The following is a 25056-nucleotide window of genomic DNA, read 5'->3' on the forward strand; positions in this document are numbered from 1 at the left end:
GTTTTAGATGTTATATTGACCGAGCGGTGGTGTATTTAACCGCGTCCGAACAGTTACTCCCCGATTAGAACCCGATTTCACCCGACGTTGACCAGATCGCCCCACAGATATTCAATCGGGAAACCTCTAAAGCGACCGAAAGAGAATGAAAAAGAAGAAGAAGAAGAATACGGAGGAAGAACAGATTTATTATACACACACAAGCAATGGATGGAAGAAGCAGTAACACAGCGAATCGTTAACTTACACTATTCATTTTTACTTAGCCCCAAGACAACGAGCAGGACAGGACGTTCACACTTACACAGGGGATATTGCAGGCAGGTAGGGCTCGAGGTGGATTGCTTGAGAGGGAGGCAAAGTCGGGAGGCAGCAGCTCGCAATTCCTCGCGGTTTTGGCGGGAAACCCTCCGTCGCGTATCCGCTGCGGTAGACGTCACGCGCTGGTTTGGCACACCTGCTCCTCTTCTTGTGGTGGAGCCGTCTCCCTCCTTTCAGCGCGTCTCTCCAAAGCTGGTTTCCTTGCCGAGTACCTCTCCTCTTTGGCTTGGAGCGTTTCGCATCTCACCGCTCCTCTTGGTGCAGCCTCTTTGCTCCTCCCAGGTCATCTCCCAAGGCCTCTTTGCTCATCTCCTAGGTCATCTCCCAAGGCCTCTGGTAAAGCAGTCCCTTACAGTCGCTTTTATCACCTCGGGCGAAATCAAGCCGCCGGCTCCGAGGGCACGCCTACCGGGTCGCTCACCGCGGTGCTGATTGGCTGTTAGGGCTGGCTCACTCCTCCCCCCTTATGACGAGGTGGAGACACGCCTTTCTTCCCCAACCCTACCTCGTGGCCAATGGTGGTTGAAGAAAACCGCCCAAAATGCGGAAGGCAATTGGAAGGGAGGTTTTGGGGAAATTGGAAGGGCCTACGCTTATTTTGTTTGATACAATGCAAAGTCAATCTAGTGGGAAACACATATTTAGCCTACATGGAATAAGGAAATACACTATTTAAAAGATATATCGTGACCTGCGTGTAAGTTTCATGGAATTAACTAGGAGGCCGACTGCGACCATTATTTACATTAACAGGGTGTTACCGTACTTTTGTAACGTTCACATTGTAACGTTTCCACATTCGTTACAATATATATATATATATATATATATATAGTCACGTGAAAAAGTAAGTACACCCCATGTAATGTTTTGACTTTTTCAACATATTTCAACATACAGCTATTTGATCTTCATTTCAACAATATTGATAGATAAAGGTGATATAATATAACAAATATCATGAAACATTTACATTTTGTAGTCCATTGTATAATTTGAACAAACATAAATGCAAATTTCGCATGTGGAAAAAGTAAGTGCACCCTTGGCTCAAATAGGTGGTATTGCCCCCTTTGGCAGAAACAACCTCAAGTAGGCGTTTCTCATAACTGTCTACCAGTCTCTGACATCGACTGGGAGAAATTTTTGCCCACTCCTCCATGCAGAATTCTTTCAGCTGTGCGATGTTTGAGGGCTTTCTTGCATGCACAGCTCGTTTCAAATCCCCCCACAACATCTCGATGGGATCTAGATCCGGGCTTTGACTTGGCCATTCCAGAACCCTTCATTTCTTTCTTTTCAGCCATTCCTTGGTGGATTTACTGGTATGTTTAGGGTCATTGTCATGTTACAAGGTCCACCTTCGGTTGAGCTTCAACTTTCCAACAGATGACCTCACATTATTCTCAAGCACCCTCTGGTACAATGAATAATTCATAGTGGCTTCTATGATGGTGAGCTGCCGATGCCCTGATGCAGCAAAGCTGCCCCAAACCATAATATTTCCACCACCATGCTTTACAGTTGGTATCAGGTTCTTGTGGTCAAATGCTGTCTTTGCTTTTCGCCAAACATGTCTTCTGGTACTGTGGCCAAATAGCTCTACATTTGACTCATCTGTCCAGAGCACATTGTTCCAGAAGTGCTGATCTTTGCCTCGGTGTTCATTGGCAAACTTCAGTCTTGCCCTGATGTTATTTCTGGACAGCAAAGGTTTCCTTCTGGCACACCTCCCATGCAGATCAAATTTGTGCAACCTCTTTCTAATGGTAGACTAGTGTACTTTGACATCATCAGTGGCAAGAGCTACCTGCAGGTCACGTGATGACATTCTGGGGTTCTTAGAGACTTATTTCAGCATATTGCGGTCTGCTCTCGGGCTGAACATGCTGGGGCGGCCTGGCCTGAACAAGTTAGCAGTTGTTTGGAATCTTCTCCACTTGTAGATGATCTTCCGGACAGTCGAATGATTGATTTCAAATTGTTTGGAGATCTATTTAAATCCCTTCCCAGACTCGTCGGCATCTATAATTTCCTTTCTGAAGGCCTCAGAGAGCTCGTTTGATCGAGGCATAGTGACGCCGCATACTTCAACAACAAAGAGCAAACCAAGCTAAATGTCTGAGGTTTAAATAAGACAGGTTCCTCCAAGATCCTCTCTAACGATGTTCTAATCATTTGCACCTGAGCTGGTGCACCTGATTCTAATTTTAGGTATTTGAAGTAGTGATAAATGTAGGGGTGTACTTACTTTTTCCACATGCGAAATTTGCATTTGTGTTCATTTAAATTATACAATGGACTACAAAATGTGAATGTTTCATGATATTTGTTATATTATATCACCTTTATCTATCAATATTGTTGAAATGAAGATCAAATAGCTGTATGTTGAAATATGTTGAAAAAGTCAAAACCTTACATGGGGTGTAAAACCTTACATTACTTTTTCACGTGACTGTATATTTATTTATTTATATATATATATATATATATATATATATATATATATATATATATATATATATATATATATATATACATACATATATACATATATATACATATATATATATATATACAGACTTGGCATTTAATATGGAATATATATATTTTTTCTTGACTTGGTTTACTTTCTGATCTCAGTATATCAATCTGGTGAGTTTCTTTTACCCTTCGGAGATGTCTTTGTTGAAAGAACCATGTCACTGATTGTCTTTCACAGCAAGAAGTCAATAACAAGATTACATCACAGGTGGCGTGACAAAATGTAAGGACAGGTACATTTGACGATTGGCTTCACAATCGGGTATATAAAGGTTGTTGCGTTCTGTATTCGTGGAAAACAACTGCTGCACGTCTACAAAAGTTATTGCCGCTTCCTCTGGAGATGGTCCGTCAACTTGACAATGCTGTTTGTCATGGAGTGGCGGCTCAACGAAATTCTAGCATGAAACAGCGTGCTATTGCTCAGCAGTATGGCATCACTCAAGGTCAGGTGTCAAAGATCCCGAAACGAAATGCTCAGAGGGGTGTCCCTACTCCAATACCGAGGCTAGGACGTCCACGCAGAACCACAAGGAGAGATGATCGCCAGCTGCACCGGTTAGTCTGCAATGGCCGTACCAAGACAGCTAATCGGCTTAGGGCTGAGTGGCAGCAACTGACAAATGTGCCTGTATCCAGAAGGCTAGTCAACCAACAACTGGTTCAAGCAGGCTATCGTGCCAGGCATCCCCTGAGTAAGCCACGCCTGACCAGACAACACAGCCAGCGCCGATTGCAGTGGGCCAGAGAGCACCGTCAATGGCAGCCAGGACACTGGAATCACGTGACCTTCAGTGACGAGTCTAGATTTCTGGTCTATCGTCAAGATGGCCGCGTCCGAGTGCGCAGACAAGTGCATGAAGCCCACAACGAAGATTGTATAGTGCCAAGAGTCCAAGCTGGGGGTGGTGGGGTGACCGTTTGGGCTGCTTTTCATGCAGGGGGCAAAACTGACATGGTTGTTCTGAATGGAAACCTGAACCAGTTCAAGTACAGGGTCCTTCTGGAAGAAACATTGCTTCCATTTGCTCATGCAGCCTTTCGAGGAAACTTTGTCTTCCAAGATGCCAATGCATGGCCTCATCGTGCTCGCATGATCCAACACTTTCTTGCTGACTGTGGTGTAGAGCATATGGAGTGGCCTGCCATGTCCCCGGATATGAATCCGATAGAGAACTTGTGGGCAGAATTAACACGTCAAATCGACCACTTGGACCAGCAGCCTGCCTCTGTGCGTGAATTGCAGCAGGCTATTGTCACTGCATGGCAAACGATTCCTGTCCAAACCTTGGCAAATCTCATAAACAGCATGCCTCGACGTGTACGTGCTCTGCTGAATGCTCGTGGGGGTTACACGAAGTACTGAACTGTAATTTTACTGTCCGTAATCCCAGTCATAATTTAGCTTTTGTTTTTGTTGAAATTTTTTTTGGCTCATGGGCAAAATAAAGAGATACTTCTGGAAAACGTACAGAAGTTTAACACAGTACTGCCCGTGAATTGAGTTCGATATCAGTTTACATCACTTTCAAGGATCAATTTATTTGCTTCGAAATGTCAAATGTGGTTTTTGTTTCTTTTAAAGGTCACATTAACAAAATCTAGAATAATTTCAACATAATTCCAATGAACTTTTGGTTCTAAGTCATCTTGAAAAGTAAGTTCACCCCCACAAAAAAAAGATTCCATATTAAATGCCAAGTCTGTATGTATAATAATAATAATAATAATGCATTTATTTTATATAGCGCTTTTCAGGAAGCCCAAAGACGCTTTGACAGAGTGCAAAACATAATGCATAGCAAAACATAAAAACAATTGCAAAAAAAGAAGAATCAATAGGGAAATATTCAAAGCACAAAGGAGGGAGAAGGAGAGGAGATAGTCAGGGGTTAGATGCTGTGGGTTAAATGTTGAATGCAGTGTTGAACAGGTGGGTCTTGAGTGATGTTTTGAATGTGGTGAGTGAGGAGGAGTCTCTGATGGTGTGAGGTAGCGAGTTCCAGAGGGTGGGAGCAGCGATGGAGAAGGCCCTGTCCCCCCAGGATCTAAATTTGGTCCGGATGGGGGCGGGGGGGGGGTCAGGAGGTTGGTACCAGCAGAGCGGAGGTTGCGGGTGGGAGTGTGTCTGGAGAGGAGGTCAGCCAGGTAGGATGGGGCCAGGTTATGGAGGGCTTTGTAGGTCAAGAGGAGGATTTTGTACTGGATTCTCTGGGAGATGGGGAGCCAGTGAAGCTTGTAAAGGACGGGGGTGATGTGGTCACGGGTCCGGGAATGGGTGAGTAGACGGGCAGCGGAGTTCTGAATGTATTGGAGTTTATTGGTGATTGTTGAGGGTGAACCATAAAGGAGGCTATTGCAGTAGTCCAGACGGGAAGTGATGAAGGCGTGGATGAGGGTTTCTGCAGCCATGGAGGAGAGGGATGGACGGAGACGGGCGATGTTTTTCAGGTGAAAGAAGGCTGTCTTTGTGATCTGTTTAGTGTATTTGTCGAAGGAGAGGGTTTGGTCAAAGATGATGCCAAGATTCCGGATGTGAGTGGAGGTGGATACTGGGAAACCGTCGATGTTGAGGGCAAAGTTATGGGTGGACTTGGTGTACTCTAGTAGCTCATGGTGGTTGAGTATGCACTTTATTGTACAGACCTAAACTCTTCAGGAATCCACTAATTGAAGGTCCAGGAACAATATTTGGTTGGTAACACATTTGCCACTGACGGCGAAATAGCTGAAATGGCCATACCCCTTTTTGGGCCACGCCCCCTTTTTTGCCGTGACTGTATCTACAGAACCGTTGGACCTAGGAGGTTGCCCGACCACTCAAAATTTGCGCAATGGCCACATTATGGGGGGTCAGTAATACATTTTCATATCCAAAAGTCAATGGTTTTTAAGATAATTGCCAAAAACCGATTTCAACATGTTACGAACTACAATTGTATGATACCACCAAGGCCACAACATTATATGACACTTATACCTTTTGCATCATCCTATTTTGGAATTTACTTATTTGGATTTCTACACTTTTCGCCTTTACTACAGCCACAAAACGTGACACATTTAATGTTCCTGTCTCTGCAAGTGCACGTTTTGGTACTCATACATGCTCTTGGGCATTTGCATGGAGGAGGCAGGTCATCGGGCCTGCACGATACTGGCAGTATCACTGGTGTTATGCCAACGTCCGTTGCTTCATACCCATACTGGAGTGGATCTGGTTTGGTGACGGCAGGAGTTGGGGCTTGCAACCACATCTTACACTGAAGAAATGCTCGCTTTATGTGTTCTCGTAGCGTTGATGAACAGCACACAAGCTGGTTGAAGTCCAGTTCTTTCTTGGAGTTGTGGTACTGCTCCCATCGATATTCATCGAAAGTGGAACAGTCGGTCTTCTTTAATCCAGACACAAGGAACTTTTCAGCATTGCTTGTTATCTGTGGTGACAGTTCTTCTACACCAAACCCTTCCAGTAGGGAGAGATCGATGGATGCTTTCAGGCCAGACAGCTTTGGACCCACCTTGCTGGTACTGTCGCAACCGCTGAGAGCATGAATGACTGGGAGATACGACACCAAACCGTTGTCCAGTTGATCAACCAACATGTGGACTGGTACAGTTTTCTTTGTTTTCCGGTTACCAAGCTTCACGTACAGCTTTTGTAGTTGCCAGGTTGTGTTGAAGTGGAAGATGAGGTTGACAAAGACATCTGTGTCAGGCGAGTCGACCAAGACTGATTGAACCCCGTGTTTCACAACACCATCATTAATATGGAACATGATTCTGTCGTCGGCTTCTTCTTGGTTGCTTGAGAGCTCTGCGATCTGTGTTTCAGTGCCAGCTAACAGTTTCCTGCATTCACCCCCATATACTCCTCCAAAGAATATTTCCTTGTCCGACTCGACATTCTGCAGCATCCACTTGAAGACATACTCCTGCAACCGAACTTTGTTCAACATTGAGCTCCAGAACATATCAAGATCGACAGGGAGTTTCTGATTGTCAGACCGAATGGTGATTGTGATTTGTTCTGAGGAACTTCGCTGTGCCCGTTCCATTTGCTTGATTGATGATTTTTGATAAACATCAAAAATAATGTCTATTCTTGTGGACACGGAGCCTGTAGCAAGAATCCTGTTGGAAAGACTCTCAGCCAATTCCCCGAATGTGTGAAGGCCCATCTTTTTCATCGGTAGTTTACGCACAAGTGCCATGAAGTCCACTATTGTCATCTGAGCGTCACTCTTTACATTCCTCGTCTCCTGTGGAAGGCGACTGACAAGTTCCCTGGCTAAGGAGGCTTTATCGGGCTTCTTCAATTTGATGCCATCTTTACATTCAGTGGTGAGGAACTGGGATGTGCTGGTCAATTCATACTTCAGGAGTTCTAGCATGCTGTACCCTCTTTCTCTAGCATAGTCAATGTACCTAACCGTTTCCGCTGCATCCTTTTTCGCCATCGATTTCTTCGCTGTGAACGGAGTAGAAGTACGTTTCACGAAAACAGTCTTGCGGTTGGTAGGGATTGTATCATGTAGGTGCTTCTCCTTATCCTGAAATCTGGTCTCAACAAACTCTTCATAACTCTTCTCACCAATTTCCAGGCATTCAAGTAATCCGTCGACAACCTCCTGGGGAATGTCAGCTCCAGTAGAGATGTTCTGAAGTCTGATTCCAGCGTCGAACGGATTGTTGATGGATTTTATGTAATCCAGAAGGGCCTTTGCACGAACATGGCCAATCTTCGTAGAACTTGGATTGAACTCATGGTGTAGGCTCAGCTCACTGTCATCTTTGTCTCCCAAGTTGCACCATTCCAGCAGCTGTGCCACATGAAGATCTTTCTCATGCTTTAGGAGATTCCATAAGGCTACTGCTTCTTTCTGTCTGGTCATCCCAATGATACCTCCAGCAACCTTGGCGGGTTTATTGTAACACTTCTCGAGTGCCATGTCAAATCCTACTGCACTGCCTTGTCGGGTAGTGTGGTACATCACCCATCCACCATCTGTAAAGCATCTGTAGATACCCGGGAACTTCCTTTGTAGGTCCAGGCAATCTTCAAGGAACAGCGTACCCCATCTGCTATAGTTTGTCCGGCCAAACCCGAAGAACAAAGGCATGCACCTCCGCACAGCTGAAACGAAAAGATGCCAATCGCCTTGCCGAATAGAGTGTGTAAGATCTCTCAGGATAGGATACAGCTCATCCAGAAACAAGCTCCAGTACCTCACATTCTCATTACAGGCCGTTTCTTTCCATTCGGTGAAATACTTCTTCAAGTCTACATGTAAGATCTTGCTTTCTTCCCAAATCTCTCTGAACTCTGTATGGTCACTCTTCAGGAATCAAGTAATTGAACAATAGGAACAGGAACAGGAACAATTACGAATAATATTGTAGTTCGTAACATGTTGAAATCGGTTTTTGGCAATTATCTTAAAAACCATTGACTTTTGGATATGAAAATGTATTACCGACCCCCCATAATGTGGCCATTGCGCAAATTTTGAGTGGTCGGGCAACCTCCTAGGTCCAACGGTTCTGTAGATACAGTCACGGCAAAAAAGGGGGCGTGGCCCAAAAAGGGGTGTGGCCATTTCAGCTATTTCGCCGTCAGTGGCAAATGTGTTACCAACCAAATATTGTTCCTGGACCTTCAATTAGTGGATTCCTGAAGAGTTTAGGTCTGTACAATAAAGTGCATACTCAACCAAGTAGTGAGCGTTTTTGGGCCAATGATGATTATTTCAGATTTATCACAGTTAAGTTTGAGGAAGTTGATTTGAAGCCAGGATTTTATTTCAGTGATGCAGTTTGTCAGGATAGAGTGGGTGGCGGTGGAGATGGACTTGGTGGAGATGAAAAGCTGGATGTCATCGGCGAAGCAGTGGAATTGGAGACCATGACGGCGGATTAAGTGACCAAGGGGGGGACAGGTAAAGGATGAAGAGGAGGGGGCCAAGAACTGAACCTTGGGGGACACCTTGGGGGAGGGGAGCAGTGGGGGATTTGCAGTTATTGATGGAGATGAACTGACGTCTGTCAGAGAGGTATGATTTAATCAAGAGAGGGCAGTGCCGGTAATGTTAAAGGTGGTTTCAAGTCGGGTGAGGAGGATGGTGTGATCGATGGTGTCAAAGGCGGCGCTGAGGTCGAGGAGGATGAGAATGTTGAGGTTGCCAGCGTCAGAGGAGAGGAGAAGGTCGTTGGTGATTTTGAGGAGAGCAGTTTCAGTACTGTGGTTGGAGCGGAATCCGGATTGGAATGTTTCATACAGGTTATTGGCAGAGAGGTGATGTTTGAGTTGAGTGGCTACAGCGCGTTCCAAAACCTTTGACAGAAAGGGTAGGTTGGAGATGGGTCTGAAGTTATTTAGGGTGTCAGGGTTTAGTCCAGGTTTTTTCAGAATGGGGGTAACAGCAGCAATTTTGAGGGATGGTGGGACGATGCCTGTAGACAGGGAGGAGTTTATTGTTGCAATGATAAGTGGAGAGAGAGCAGGAAGGGAGGCCTTGACAAAGCTGGAGGGGATGGGGTCAAGAGTGCAGGTGGCAGTTTTCATTCCGATGAGGAGTTCAGAGAGGTCAGTAGGGGAGACTGGGGAGAATTGAGACAGAGGATGGCAGGATAAGGGGGGGCAGGTGGTTTGAGGGGGAGCGGGTGCGGCGGTGGTCAAGCTGTTGTAGATGTTTTCAATTTTGCGTTGGAAGAATGAAAGGAAGGAGATGCAGTTGTCTATTGTGAATGACTGGGTGGTGGTGTTCAGGGGGCTGAGGAGTTTGTTTATTGTAGAGAAGAGTGCTTTTGGGTTACCGGAGCCAGAGTGGATAATTTGAGAGTAGTAGGCGGAGCGGGCGCGGGAGAGGGCATCTTTATAGTGTTGTATGTGGTCCTTGTAGGCCTGGGAGTGAACTGTGAGACCTGTTTTATTGCGGAGTCTTTCAGGTTGGTGAGCACGAGTTTTCATCAGGCGGAGTTCAGGGGTAAACCAGGGAGCAGAATGGGTGAAAGAAACTGTTTTGGTTTTTATAGGCGCAAGTTGGTCAAGGCAGGAGGAGAGAGTGTGGTTGTAGTAGTCAGTGAGGTCAGAAGGGGTGTGGAGGTCAACGAAGGGAGAAGTGGACATTTTTTCAGAGAGGGTCGATGAGAATGAGGTAGGTGAAAGAGCGTTTAGCTTACGGAAGTTGATAGTGCGATAATGCCTTGGTGTTGGGGTGGGGATGTTGATGGTCAGAGTGATGGCTAGGTGGTCAGAGAGAGTGAGGTCGGAGCCAGAGAGATGGTGCAAAATTAGTCCAGTAGAGCAGACAAGGTCCAAAATGTGACCACGGTTATGGGTAGGAAAGTTGACATGTTGAGTGAGGTTAAAGCAGGTGAGTAAATCAGTGAAGTCAGTGGTTAGCGTGGAGTCAGTGGAGTCCATGTGGATATTGAAATCATCAAGGAGGAGGATTGAGGGGGAGAGGGAACATAGCTGGGTCAGAAAGTAGGAGAAGTCAGACAGGAATGATGGGTGTGGTTTGGGAGGGCGGTAGACAACAGCCATGACTGACTGTGTGTGACCAGAGAGTTTAAAAGCCAGGTGTTCAAATGATGGAGCAGATGAGATGGAGATGAGGTTGGTCTTGATGTCTAGTCGGTGAATAACGGCAATTCCACCACCTCGGCCCTCCGAGCGTGGTTTATTGATGTAAGAATATCCATTGGGTGTGGTGAGGTTGAGCGTGTAGTAGTCCAGTGGTTGTTGCCAGGTCTCAGTGAGACAGAGAAAGTCCAGTTTATTTTCCAGGATGTAGTCGTTCAGGATGAGGCATTTGTTGTTGAGGGACCGGGTATTGAACAGGGTGAGCTTGATGTTGTTTTGTACGGCGGGTATGAATCCAGGTGATTTGGCCAGGGTTCGCAGACAGGAGGTGCGATTTTGTGCGTTGTTGTGACCAGGTGTGTTGGGACGATGAGTGGGAGTGCGCTGAGCCGACCAGAGGATGGGGATGGAGTGACCTGATTGTAAATAAACAAACTTACGACCGGAGCCAATGCATTGAATATATATATATTCAATGCATTTCTACTTATTCACACATCCATACGCATGCATATACTTACGCTAACATTTGGGGTCTGCTTAGCAGGCATGTAAGACATCGGCCATGATAAAGCTCGCAGTGTTAAGTGTGGAAAAGTTCTGAGGAGATTTTGGCTGGCTCAATAGCGCAGTGGGCTGTTGATGCGTTATCAACGGAGGTCCGTGGTTCGAGCCCCGCATTGAGTCAGAATTTTTTCACACTTACACCCTCGCAGGAATTTGATTCCTGTTTCTAAAATTGTATTTGAATTAATCTTCAATGCATTTCTACTTATTCACACATACATACGCATGCATATACTTACGCTAACATTCGGGGTCTGCTTAGCAGGCATGTAAGACATCGGCCATGATAAAGCTCGCAGTGTTAAGTGTGGAAAAGTTCTGAGGAGATTGTGGCTGGCTCAATCGCGCAGTGGGCTGTTGACGCGTTATCAACGGAGGTCCGTGGTTCGAGCCCCGCATTGAGTCAGAATTTTTTCACACTTAGCCCCTCGCAGGAATTTGATTCCTGTTTCTAAATATATATATATATATATATATATATATATATATATATATATATATATATATATATATATATATATATATATATACGTATATATATATTGTTGCGGATATGAGGATTGTATTTTTTTTATTGTGTGCTTTATTATTATTATTGTTTATTCTGCGCCTCCTGCCTCCAGTGTTGTGTAAAAGTTAAAAGGGCGTCCCGGTAGTTAATTCCATAAAGCATCCATTGAAGGACACTATAATACCCTTGTTCAGTAGTTTATATCCTTATTATGTGTTTTAGATTATGGCGTTGTCGTCCATTAGCATGACACTCCATTGCACCAAGTGAAAAAGATAGATTCCCTTCATTCCCATTCCAAAAAACCTCCATTTCCCCTTTCAACAATTGCCATTCGCATTGCCAACCAACAATTGCCGCCATTGGCCACGAGGCAGGGTTGGGGAAGAAAGGCGGGTCCCCACCTCGTCATAGAGGGGAGGAGTGAGTCAGCCCCACTCAACCAACCACGAACAAGGGGTTGGACTTGGAGAGGGTGTGGAGAGAAACATCAAGGAGGTTCGCGAAGGTTGAGGGGCGGGGCCTATATAACCCGCTGCGGGACGTTCCCCAAGGAGATGAGCTATGACAAGAGCTGAGTTGTGAGGTCCAAGGCTGAGCTGCGTGGAGATCATCCAAGGAAGCACAAAGCCTGCTATTCGTCGCCTTGCTCGCCAGCAGCAGCGGCCACAGCAGCGTGGGGCCTGGACGGCACTTTGGAGCAGGGCCGCAAAGGAACGGCGGCTGCCCAACGAGCCGATCGTGCTGCAGGACCAGTTGGACCTCCCTATCCCGCCAGCCATCCACCTGCCATCCTTATTATCATCATTCCCCGTGTGAGTCGTCTTTGTTTGTTCTGTCCTGGGTAGTTAATTAAGTCTGTATAAGCTAGTATTTTCCCTGTGTCTCGAAAAGCTTCTGTAAATTATTTTATTATCTTTCCTTCTCCTTGGTTATTTTGAGCCTGTAAATAGTAATAAATAGTAATCGTATTTTCAACCTTTTTTTTCGTCTTCTTATTCCTTTTCTTCACATCCGTGTCGTCTTTGTCTTTTCCCTATTGAGTATCTGTGGCGCGATACGGCCAACGTCTGGGTGAATCGGGTGAATCGAGGAAACTGTTAGGTCGCGGTGCCTCCGCTCGGCAAACCAACATCCTTAACCGCGGACCGTAACAATATATATATACGTATATATATATATATATATATATATATATATATATATATATATATATATATATATATATATATTGTTGTGAATATGAGAATGTTTTTTTTTATTTTGTTGTGGTGGTAAAATGTTGTTGTAAAAGGTTGTTGTAAAATATCACCCCTCCTCCCTCCGTTGTGGTTGTATAAAGGTCAAAGGGCGTTCCCGTAGTTAGTCCATAAAAACATACATGCAGGACACGATATATCTTTTCTTTTGACAGTTATATCCTTATTATGTGTATTAGCGTAAGGCTGTGTCTTCCATTAATTGAAATACTCCATTGCACCAGTGAAAGAGATAGATTCCCTTCCATTCCCCCCTTTCCGTCAATTGCAATTCGCAGCGCCTTCCGCATTTTGGTCGGTTTTTCCCTTCATCCGCCATTGACCACGAGGCAGGGTTGGGGGAAGGAAGGCGGTTCCCCACCTCGTCAGAGAGGGGAGGAGTGAGCCAGCCCCACTCGACCAACCATGAGCCAGGGGTTTGGCTAGAGAGGGCGGAGGAAGAACTTTTGGGGGAGGTTCGCCAAGGTTGAGGGGCGGGGCCTATATAACCCACAGCGCGACGCTCCCCCAGTGAGTCGAGCTTGGAAGCAGAAACGGAGATGCACTTTTGAGCCGAGACAAGGAGGGTCACAAAGAGCTGAGTTGGTCGTCAGGGGTGGTCAGTGGTTGCGTTCAGTGATTGCGTTGAGTGGTTGCGTTGGAGAAGGAGTGGGTGGACAAACAAAAGAAGAGAGGAGAGAACCCGTCACGCCAGACCCCCCACCAGCGCGTCGGCTCTGACCGTGATCCGACCCGTGATCCGACCCGTGATCCGACCCGTGATCCCGCGCGCACGACAGGATCGGAGGCATCAGCGGCCGTCGAGGTCCCGCCCGACGTCCCGTGCAGGATCCCCCTCCAGCCACGCACCTCCTTCCAGCCAATCCACTCTGCAATTCCCCGTGTGAGTCGTCTTTGTTTGTTCTGTCCTGGGGTTAATTAAGTCTGTATAACGATAAGCTAGTACTTCCCTGTGTCACCTGCGTCTTATGTGCTTGTAAATAAACGTCACTGCTTTCTTTTTGCTTGTGTGTAAATAGTAAATAAATGTAGTAGTATTTCAAACCTTTCTTGGCCTTCGTTTTCCTCTTTACATTGCGTCGTTTTTGTCTTTTCCCTCATTGAGCAGCTAGGGTGCGATACGGCCAAAGTTCTGGGTGAATCGGGTGAGTCAGGGATCCTGTAACGGTCGCGGAAATACCAAACCGCTCGGTAACTAACATCTTAATCCGCGATCGGTAACAATATATATATATATATATATATATATATATATATATATATATATATATATATATATATATATATATATATATATATATACGTATATTTATATATATATATGTATATATATATATATATATATATATATATATATATACATATATATATATATATATATATATATATATATATATATATATATATATATATATATGTATATATACAGTGAAACCTTGACTTACGAGTGCACCAACTTACGAGTTTTCCGAGATACGAGCCGTCGCTCGGTCGATTTTTTGCATGGTGATGCGAGCCGAGATCTGAGTTACGAGCGAGCGAGCTTACGCCACCCGCCACTAGGTGGCCCAGCGAGCGTTCAGTTCACGTGGTTATCTTGCCGTGCAAGCATCTCTGCCGTATCGCTGTTGCTTTGTTTTCGCATTTTGTTTATTTTGGAAAATTTCTTAGTTTTAAGCATGGGTCCTAAGAAATTGAGTGCCAAGGGCAGTGCTGAGAAGAAGAAAAGGGTAATGTGCTTGGATATAAAACACGTAATCGTCGAAAAACATGAGCGAGGTGTGCGTGTTGTCGACTTGGCGAGGCAGTACGATCGTAGTACTTCTACGATATGTACGATTTTGAAGCAGTAGGAGTCGATAAAGGCTATAACGCCAGCCAAGGGCGTTAAGATTATTTCAAAGCTCCGGACCTCTGTCCATGAAGAGATGGAGAAGTTGTTGTTTGTGTGGTTGACAGTGTCAGTAAATACAGTGAGTAAATACAGTGAGGAGTGTGAGTAAATGCACTTAATAAAACCAGTTTATTTCTTTACATTCTCTTTTATTATGTACAGTATATACGAGGTCGTGCTTGTTTATACATTATTTGTTATTTATAAAGTACATTTTTCTTATTTAAAAACACGTAACAAAAAAAACTGGTGTGGTTTTTGGGGGGCTGGAACGGATTAATAGCATTTCAATTCATTTTAATGGGGGAAATTTAATTTGAGAAACGAGCAAATTGAGTTACGAGCTCGGTCACAGAACGAATTAAACTCATAAGTCAAGGTTTCACTTGTCAAGGTTAAACGTAAGTCAAGGTTAAACTCGCAAGTCAAGGTTTCATATATATATATAGTTGCGGATCTCCCGAAGCCCGTTTCCATTACAAAGGGAGGATTTAACCCCTTTTTTCCCCCTGGGTCTTCGGGTCCGCGAGGCCGAATCGCCACTTCCGGGCAAACGTGAAAAAGGGTATCCAGACAAATTCACACGTACCTTTAACCCACGCTGCCACGAAAGCGGGGATAGAGCCTCGCACAAGCCACGCTTAATCGAGTACGCCCGAGCTGTATGCGTATCACGTGACTCGTGCTGTTACTTTTATTGGAACCCGATTCGAGCGGTTTTATTCGTACAATGCGAAGCCAATGGATGGAAGGGACAGGACGGTCAAATCAGAGGAAGAACACGATTTATTTACACTATTATGTACAATGATAATGATGAAGGAAAGGGGGACACAGAGCAGAAGCTTAACCAGTTTAACTTATCCCCAGACAAATGGGCCCACTCATGCACACGGGGAGATGGAAGAAGAGCAGGTTCGCGTGCCAAATGCGCCTTGCTGCCGGTCGCTCCCGGACAGCTCGCTCATGGTGTAGCCCTCTGGAGGTCATGGCACGTATGCAGGAGAAATGCAGGCAGGAGGAGATCACGCGTCTGTGGCCCGGCACGGGTTGTCCTCTCGAGCGCGTGATTAATACAATGGCAGAGCGCAGGGTACAGGGCACGGGGCAAGTTCGTGTACAACGAGGCTATTACAACAGTCAATTCAAGCACTTTGACTTGTTCAGGGCTGGGTGACTTTCACTCCTCGTCTCTCGTTCTTGCTCTCACCCTTTCTGCCGCATTCTCTCTCAAACTCGAACTCCTTGAACTCTGCCTGACGAACTCTCACAGCTCTCTCCTTTTTTTTTTTTTTTTTTTTTTTTTGTATACAAGATCGAGGCTCGTGAAAGAGCGAACATTAATCACACAGAAAGACAAACAGACACATAAAACAAATAACATTGGGAGCGGTAGACAAGATGGGGAGAGGGGGAAGGACACAAACACAACATTTGAGAGCAGGGACCGAGAGACATGGAGACATCGAGAGAACTGTGGGAGGGAGAGGGCTTTGGGGGGGAGGCATGGGAAGGGGGGGTTGGGGTGGGAGAGGTCTAAAACATATGGACACTGGCAGGACTTGTGCCTCTTGTGCGTTCTGACTCACGCGCATTCTGCTGCTGTTCTTTTTAATGGGCTCGGGGCAGGACCTTGTATGGCACCTCCCCGATCTTACCCGAATGTTCCAAGCCCCGCCTCCTGCCGCAGTTGTAAGCCACTCCCATCGAGCCCTGATTGGCGGCTCATTGCTTACCGGCCACTCCCTCTGCAGCTCGTCCCTTCGGCCTTGCCAGACGTTTTGAAGGCCTACCGCGTGGCATTTCAGCGCCAAACCAAAAGCACCAAAGCAAAGCGCCAAAAGAACACCAAAGCTCACTGGCCTACTCAACGCAAAACTAAACACAGGAAAGGACTACGCTTACATTCATTAAGAAATAACTGAACTATCACGAGGCTTCATGTTGTGGTGCAACTAACTAAGAGGGGGAATTAACCTTTATTCCAAAACCGCAACACTACACCCCTCTCTCGGCAGACTCGTCCCGAGTCGAAACCACCAATGGAACGACCGGTAGAGCCGGACATGCAAAATTAACATTACTTTTAAATGTGACACATAGGTATGGTTCCCCCTACCATTCACTCTGACCCGTGTGTGCGACAGTTTTAGCACTAGATATGTCCCTCCTATTGCGTTGAGCAGCTACCTAACAGTTTCACCCCCACAACTACCTGAGTATTTCCGGAATTTTCAAACTAAACACATAGCCGGTGGGCAGCATTATTATATTTACAAGCACGTATATTTACAATTCTATGATCCAGGACCTGTTCTTTTTGGAAGAGAAGATTGGAGGGGAGAGAAAACACAGCAAAAACACACTCATAAATGGCACTTGCTGCTTGCTTCTTGCATCTTGCTTCTTGCTTCTTCCATGTGCGTCTATCAAACCGGCTGGCCCCCTGACCAGCATACAGGCCATTTGAAGCATCGGGGCCAACTACACTTACAGAACTTCGTTATCCCTAGCACACAATAATAAAATGCACAAAAATGCTTTTATTTGGCCAGCAAGGCCGTTCTCACGTGGTCCAACTGCGTAGCATTAATGCCACTCAAACAAGTGGTCCGAAGGTGCAAGATGATTTTGCAGCAAAATGCTGCACAGCAGAGGTGCAAGGCCACAATGTTTGTGGTCCATTAGTGTGGTGCGGTGCAGCAAAAGGTTTAGCAGCAAAGTGCTGCACAGGTCGGCTGCACTGGTGCAACAAGGGTGCAGCAAAAGGACATGGCAGCAAGGTGCAGAAGGGATGCTGGACAGGTCGATGGTGCTGCACAGTTCGGCCTCCAAAATGGTCCTGGGGCGGGGGAAGAGACAAGGCACAAAAACCAAGTGGAAAAGACGCAATGGCACATCGAAAACCAAAGTGGTGCGGCGCGAGGTACGCGGAAGAGCGAGCAGAGCAGGCTTGTCCCTAGCCATCCGTACCCCCCCACCGTTGGCTACACTACCCTAGCCCCCCTTGTATTTACAATCCGTCTCTACGTCTTGTCTCCCATATCCCCCTCTATGCCAAATTCGTCTCCCAATCCCTCCCAGGAAGGAAGTGATGGAAAAAACACAATGTCACCCTTACGACGTGATGCGTCTCATGACTCAAACGGCTTACAGAGCCTTGGTGTGGGGCTTTGTCCTCCTTGGTGACTGGCTGTGGATGGTGTGAAGGGATTTCTCATCCTAACTACACTACTGACATTTACTTTTAACCTACCCGGGGTCGTACCCTGCCAATCGGCCTCTTTAAACTATGTGGTTCTAAGAACCCGAATTCCCATTGCCCACTCTGTGGTGCTCTCTGAATTTGGGTCTCACCCCACAAATTTTCGCTCTGTGCCCTCGCACAATTTCGGGGCTGGGTCGTGTGGCCCTAACAGCAGGTCTACCTCCCTGCGCACCTCTGCCACTGAAGCCGCCACCCGAGCTTACCTGCTCCTCGCGACTACCTAACCGGGGAAGGCCCTCCATGGCTCTTACCCCCTCTGTGCCCACCTTGGCATCGGGCAACCCGGGTCCTCTCCTGGGATCCTCGGGCCCCACTCAACAAACTTCACTATGACTAACCGGCTCCCAGAGCCTGCCTGCGGCCTCACCTGCCCGACAAACTATCAGTGGCGGAGTGCCCCAATAACCATACGCACCAATTAAGCCACATGCCCGGCCACATCACTGACTCATGCACCCTCCAAAGCACTACTTGCTACTACCCACACCACAGGTGTCAATATCCATACAATTTACCTATGCCCTCTACCTGGCTTTACACTACCCCCCCGGGCTTTCGCGAATGGGCTCCACTCTCCCCCATTCCATCCTTCGCACCATGCATTCCACACCTTTTATTCCACACCAAATATTCTCACAAACCATTTATTTCGCACACCATTTATCTCGCACACCTCGAACACAATTCCACTTTTTCTCACTCACAATTCCTCACACACACAGCATCATCTAGCTGACTACTTCCCCTCCAACTCGTGCTTCCCCATCGTCCCTTTAAACTATGCACTCCCTTTTCTTTATCATCCACCCAAGCTACATACATCCCCTCTATAGTACAAGTGTCACCACTTAAATTTTGTCCTTACTGTCTGCTAGATCCCTAACATTATCCTAGCCCTCCCTCAGCTAGCTTCGGTGCCCCATGGAGGTAACCATTGCTGGCACCTCCATGTGCCTATCACTGCCATCCCCTTAAACTAATGCTCATGGGCCCCGTCGTGTGAGGAATGGTGACACAACCATTCCCCCATGTGGGGGACACTACTCTCCTCAGTCTGCTACACGACGAGCCCCCATATCTGGAGGTACATTGTCACGGCTTGGCCTCGAAGGGTCGAGCGTTCCATGCGGGTGGTTGGTCGGCTGTATGTGGTGTCCGTCCGGCATTTTCGATCCAAGGGGGGGGGTATTGATGGGCCGTGGTGCAGGGCTCCATCCCAGCGTGGGGCCTCGCGGTCCCACACATGGTGACCCAACCGGACACGGTCGGAGCACCTCACCCGAAAGGGTGCGCGGCTCCGAAAACTCCTACCTCCCCTTGAACCTCGCCGATCGCCTTTGCCGCCACAGCACGGCACCAACCATACAGTGCAGGGGCCGGCACGAATAGTGCACGCCGGTCCTTGTGAGACCGACGCGGCGCCGATCCCCGCCGGTCCCTGCAGCACACCACTCACCGGGGACTCGCGTCTGCTACCCTTCCCGCTAGGCGCTACCTCCCCCCCCCCCCCCCTCCCGGTCGGTGTCGATGCTTGAGCCGCGTCCTTACCACTTGCGACCCACTCCACACTCGCACACCCAGGTGCCCACGCGCCTCTCACACTCTCCGCTATGGCACACCCAGGCGCACACACGCCTCTCACACATCCCGTTATCGCACTCTCCTGTGCACACCCTTCTCTTTCACACTCAGGTGCACACCACCCAGGCGCACTCACACCTTTCCCGCACCCCATCATCACACACCCTGGCACACACTTTTCTCGCACACAGTCCGGTGTGCCTTCTGGTGCACACTTTTCCTCCACACACTCTTTTCCAGCACCTCCGGCGCACACTTTTCCGTTACACACTCCGTAACACACTCGCTCTCCACGCACTCGGGTATGGACTCTCTCTCACACTCCGTACCAGTCGCGCTCGTACACCGCACAATGGGCCCTTCACAATTTGTGCCACCCTCACTCGTACACCGCACAATGGGCCCATCGTGAACGCCCGGGTCTCGCCTTTCTCCCAAGCGCGCTGAAAATCCGTTCGCGCCAAACACATTCGCACCATTTTCGCAACTCAACACGGGGACCTCCTTCCCCGGCAGAACCTGCAAACTTTTTATTGAATTAGCAAGCCCGGCATCACGGTGCAAATACAAACTTTGTTCAGGCTCCATTTCTTCCTTCTCCCATGATTTATTTTCTGTTTCTCCCGTCTCTTCAGCCCCAATTATTTCTTTTTCTTCGACGATCGCCGGCGCCCCCGCAATTTTCTTTTCCAACTCAACCCTCGCCGGCGCCCCCCAAATTTTATTTTCCAATACGACGATCGCCGGCTTCTCTTCACCCTCTCGTGTTGCTACTCCCATAGCCCCCGTCTATTTAGCTGCCCTCTGCTCAAGCTCGCTCTTCATGCGTTCCTCATACCGCTTCGCCTCGTCGCATGCCACCGCGAACTTCTCACTCAACATGCGCCCTATTTCCTCCCCTGCCTCTTCCATGTCCCTTCTGTATTCCTCCCTCATCGTTTCCATGTTACACCTCCATTTTTCCCTTTTTGACTCTTTTATCTGGGTATCCATTTTGTTTTCCAATCCTTCCATGTTACACCTTGATTCGATTAGATCAGTGTCCATTTTTCCACTCATCTTTTCCCTTTCACAGCTCCTTTCTCTCATTTCCCTTATTTCGTTTTCCAACCCTTACTTCATTTCTTTCATTTGTGCTAAGATTTGTGTCATGAGTAACTGCATGTTAGAACTCACTTGCACAACGGTTTTAGCCTCCGCCGCCGCCACGTGCGAGGCGCCGCCATTTTCTTTACCTACTGCCGCACCCTTTTCAGCTTCCACTACCAACTGTCCCTGCTGGTCCTGGGTCATCAGTTTCTCTTCTTTTATTATTCCCACCGGCATTTGACCGCCTTGGCCAGCCATGGTACGAATTTAATTTGGCTTTTAACACTAAATTTCGTCCGCTCATAATTTTGAGCACGTGAAGCGCACTCTTGGTCCAATTATTTCACACTCCCAAACACCAATTTGCTGCGGCCAATTTGTCCAAAATTTTTTTCCAAGGTTCAAATCCCACTCCTGACTACCAAATTGTTGCGGATCTCCCGAAGCCCTTTCCCATTACAAAGGGGGGATTAAACCCCTTTTTCCCCCCTGGGTCTTCGGGTCCATGAGGCCGAATCGCCACTTCCGGGCAAACGTGAAAAAGGGTATCGGGACAAATTTGCACGTACCTTTAACCCACGCTGCCACGAAAGCGGGGATCGAGCCTCGCACAAGCCATGCTTAATCGAGTATGCCCGAGCGATATGCGTATCATGTGACTCGTGCTGTTACTTTTATTGGAACCCGATTCGAGCGGTTTTATTCATACCATGCGAAGCCAATGGATGGAAGGGACAGGGCGGTCAAATGAGAGGAAGAACATGATTTATTACTATTTACAAATGTTTTTTTTTTTTTTTTTTTTTTTTTTTGTATACTGAATATGTTTGTTGTATATTTTGTATACTTATCTGCCATGTATAAATTTGTATAAATTTGTATAAATGTATATATATATAACATGTATAAATTTGTATACTTAGCTCGTGAAAGAGCTAACATTTACTTCACAAACAAATCAACCAGACAAACAAAATACCCAAAAAGAGGGAGCGGAAGACAAGATGGGGAGAGAAGGGGAAGCACACAAACACAACATCCGAGAGCAGGGAGATGTGTGGAAGGGAGAGGCACCCGGGGGGAGGAGGCATGGGAAGGGGGGGGGGGGAGGGAGAAGTATAAAACACAAGGACACCAAGGACTTCCTGGACAGAAGTTGGTATTTCAAAAAAGTGGAATTGGGGTGAAATTAGCGGGGGTAGAAAAGATCAAGGTTTTGGATGGGGGAAGATAAGAGATGTTGGTGAACAGCTGTTTTAAAGACTTGGAGGGTGGAGTGGGATTGAAGAGAGTGAGGGAGTTTGTTCCAGAGGCGGGAGAAAAGAGGAATGAAGGAGTGAAGGTGAGCAGAGAGTCTTGATTTTGGCAGTTTAACCATAAGAGGGTTGCAGGCAGATCTTGTGCGACCTGTAGGAATATTTGCGGGACAGAGCCCAGAGAGAGCTGGGGGGGGGGGCAAGGCCAGAGAGGGGTTGGTAGAAGATGGAAAGACCACCAACCTGCCTGCGATGAGTGAGTGAGAGGCCCTTGGAGTTAGCTTCATCGCGGGAAATTCCAATGATTCTGAATGCTTTGGTTTCAACAGCGTGAAGGCGAGCTAGGTGTGAGGCAGGAGCACCAGCCCAGAGGGGAGAGCAGTATTCCATTGAGCTGCAGATGAAAGCCTTGTATGTGGTGAGGAGCTCACGTGTGCCAAGGAAGGACTTCGCACGACGGAGGATGCCCAGTCGGCGACTGGCTTTGGAGGCCAGATTTGAAATGTGGTTTTCCCAGGAAAGATCATGGCAGATAGTGATAATGATGAAGGAAAGGGGGACACAGAGCAGAGCTTAATCAGTTTAAATTATTACCCAGACACGGGTCCACTCACTCACATGGGGAAATGGAGGAGAAGAGGTTCGCGCGCCAAGTGCGCTTCGCCGTCAGTCGCTCCGAGGCGGCTCGCCCGGCGTGGCTCTCCGATGTTTACGGCACGTATCCAGCGAAGGCAGGCAGGAGGAAATCGCGTGTCTGTGGTCCGGCACGGGTCGTCCTCTCGAGCGCACGATTAATACAGCACAGAGCGCAAGGACCGGTGTGCACGATTCGTGCCGGCCCCCACACTGTATGGTTGGTGCCGTGCCGTGGCGGCAAAGGCGATCGGCGAGGTTCAAGGGGAGGTCGGAGTTTTCGGAGCCGCGCACCCTATCGGGTGCGGTGCTCCGACTGTGTCCGGTTGGGTCAACGTGCGTGGGACCGCGAGGCCCCGCACAGGGATGGAGCCCTACACCTCGGCCCATCAATACCTCCCTCCTTGGATCGAAAATGCCGGACGGACACCACATACAGGCGACCAACCACCCGCATCGATCGCTCGGCCCTTCGAGGCCAAGCCGTGACAATGTACCTCCAGATATTATATGGGGGCTCGTAGTGTAGCAGACTGAGGAGAGTAGTGTCCCCCACGTGGGGGAATGGTAGTGTCACCATTCCTCACATGACGGGGCCCATGAGCATTAGTTTAAGGGGATGGCAGTGATAGGCACATGGAGGTACCAGCAATGGTTACCTCCATGGGGCACCGAAGCTAGCCGAGGGAGGGCTAGGATAATGTTAGGGATCTATCAGGCAGTAAGGACAACATTTAAGTAGTGACACTTGTACTATAGAGGGGATGTATGTAGCTTAGGTGGATGATAAAGAAAAGGGAGTGCATAGTTTAAAGGGACGACGGGGAAGCACGAATTGTAGGGGAAGTAGTCAGCTAGATGATGCTGTGTGTGTGAGGAATTGTGAGTCAGAAAAAGTGGAATTGTGTTAGAGGTGTGCGAGCTAAATGGTGTGCGAAATAAATGGTGTGAGGATATTTGGTGTGGAATAAAAGGTGTGGAATGCAATGAAGGATCGAATGGGGGAGAGTGGAGCCCATTCGCAAAAGCCTGGGGGGGGGGGGGTAGTGTAAAGCCAGGTAGAGGGCATAGGTAAATTGTATGGATATTGACACCTGTGGTGCGGGAGAAAGTGCCAAATTTGGCATGAAGTTAGGTCATGGTGTATAGAAAGGTATCCTGGGTGGACCCAAGTGAACCAACCACTCTGGCGGCCATTTTGAGCAAATTCAAAATGGATGCCTCCCGCGAATCAGTGAAAATCTAACTTTTGAACTGCTTGCCCTAGAATGATGTACAAAAATGTTTTTTAATGGTTTTTGAGTATGAGAAATCCATTTCTGAGGTTATTTAGATGATTAATGGTCAAGATCACGTCATTTTCCAAGGTTATAGGTCATTTTGACCCCACCGAGAGAAAATAAGCATATCGGAGAAACTAGATGACCAATTTTGATGTTCTTGATGTCAATTTCAAGGTCTTCAACAACATGTATGATCATTTAAAATAGGTTTAGACATAATTAGCTGCAAAAGTTATGGTCCAGGTTACTTTGGCTTCTCATCAGATAATTCCCCATACCTTGTGCTTTTTATTGCAATATTTTGCAAGAAACGAAACAAATTCCTAACTCCATGATGTTTATTTATAAATATACACTTGCACTCTGGCACTCCAAGGGTGGATCCTAGATGTTATAAAATAGAGAGAATGGTAGGGGGATAGCCTAAAAATCAGGGAAGCACAATGATTTTTCGCCTAAACAGGTGTTAAAATTGATTTTTATTTCTGGAGGGGGTGGTGGAGAACACGTACCACTGTGCCCTCTAAATTTAATATTTCACTCTGATGTACAAAAACTTATCGTTTATTTCTCAACCAACTAATTAAAATGCAATAATTTCTTACAATGAGCAGATGCAGCATTGCATGGTTATAGTTAATCTATAAACGACTCGTAACATGTTTAAACAATGACTAATAACTTGAACATTGATTCGTTTCGCAACAAAAAATTACATTTTCGTCATGTGTATACTGTATATGACAGTTATATCAATGGATCTTGTGGTAGGAATGATCCTGTTCACTACATATAGTTAATATTAATTTCCATGGTGTCAGAAATAAGTATTCAAGAGTCATTATTACAGCACGAACCCTGGCAGAAGCACAGTGACGTACAGTGGAGGTTTGCCTTGCTACACTTGCAGTTTCCTGTGCATGCTTTCTTACACCCACACCGAATTAAAATGAAGCAGGCCTTGCCGACATCTGACAGGGATGTCCAGAAAGGAATCAGATGATCCCTCACAGAGAGCATCCAGCCCCAGTCTGTGTAGGCTGGGATGTTCTGCTGTCGCTCAAGCACCTGCCCCCAGATGAAGGCAGCCTGCAGTACAGATCGTCGGGTATGCTCGATGAGCGCTGCCTGGGTTGGTGGGATGGAATCTAGGGCTCTCGTTCCCTTGCTGAAGAGTTCCTGGCGAGCCTCATTGACATGAACTGCTGCACATGATTCACTATATAGCCGCACCACAAACTGCTCTAGGACGACCATGT

This window comes from Myxine glutinosa, chromosome 1 (genome assembly GCF_964187855.1).
Source record: "Myxine glutinosa chromosome 1, kmMyxGlut1.1, whole genome shotgun sequence".
NCBI lineage: Eukaryota > Metazoa > Chordata > Myxini > Myxiniformes > Myxinidae > Myxine > Myxine glutinosa.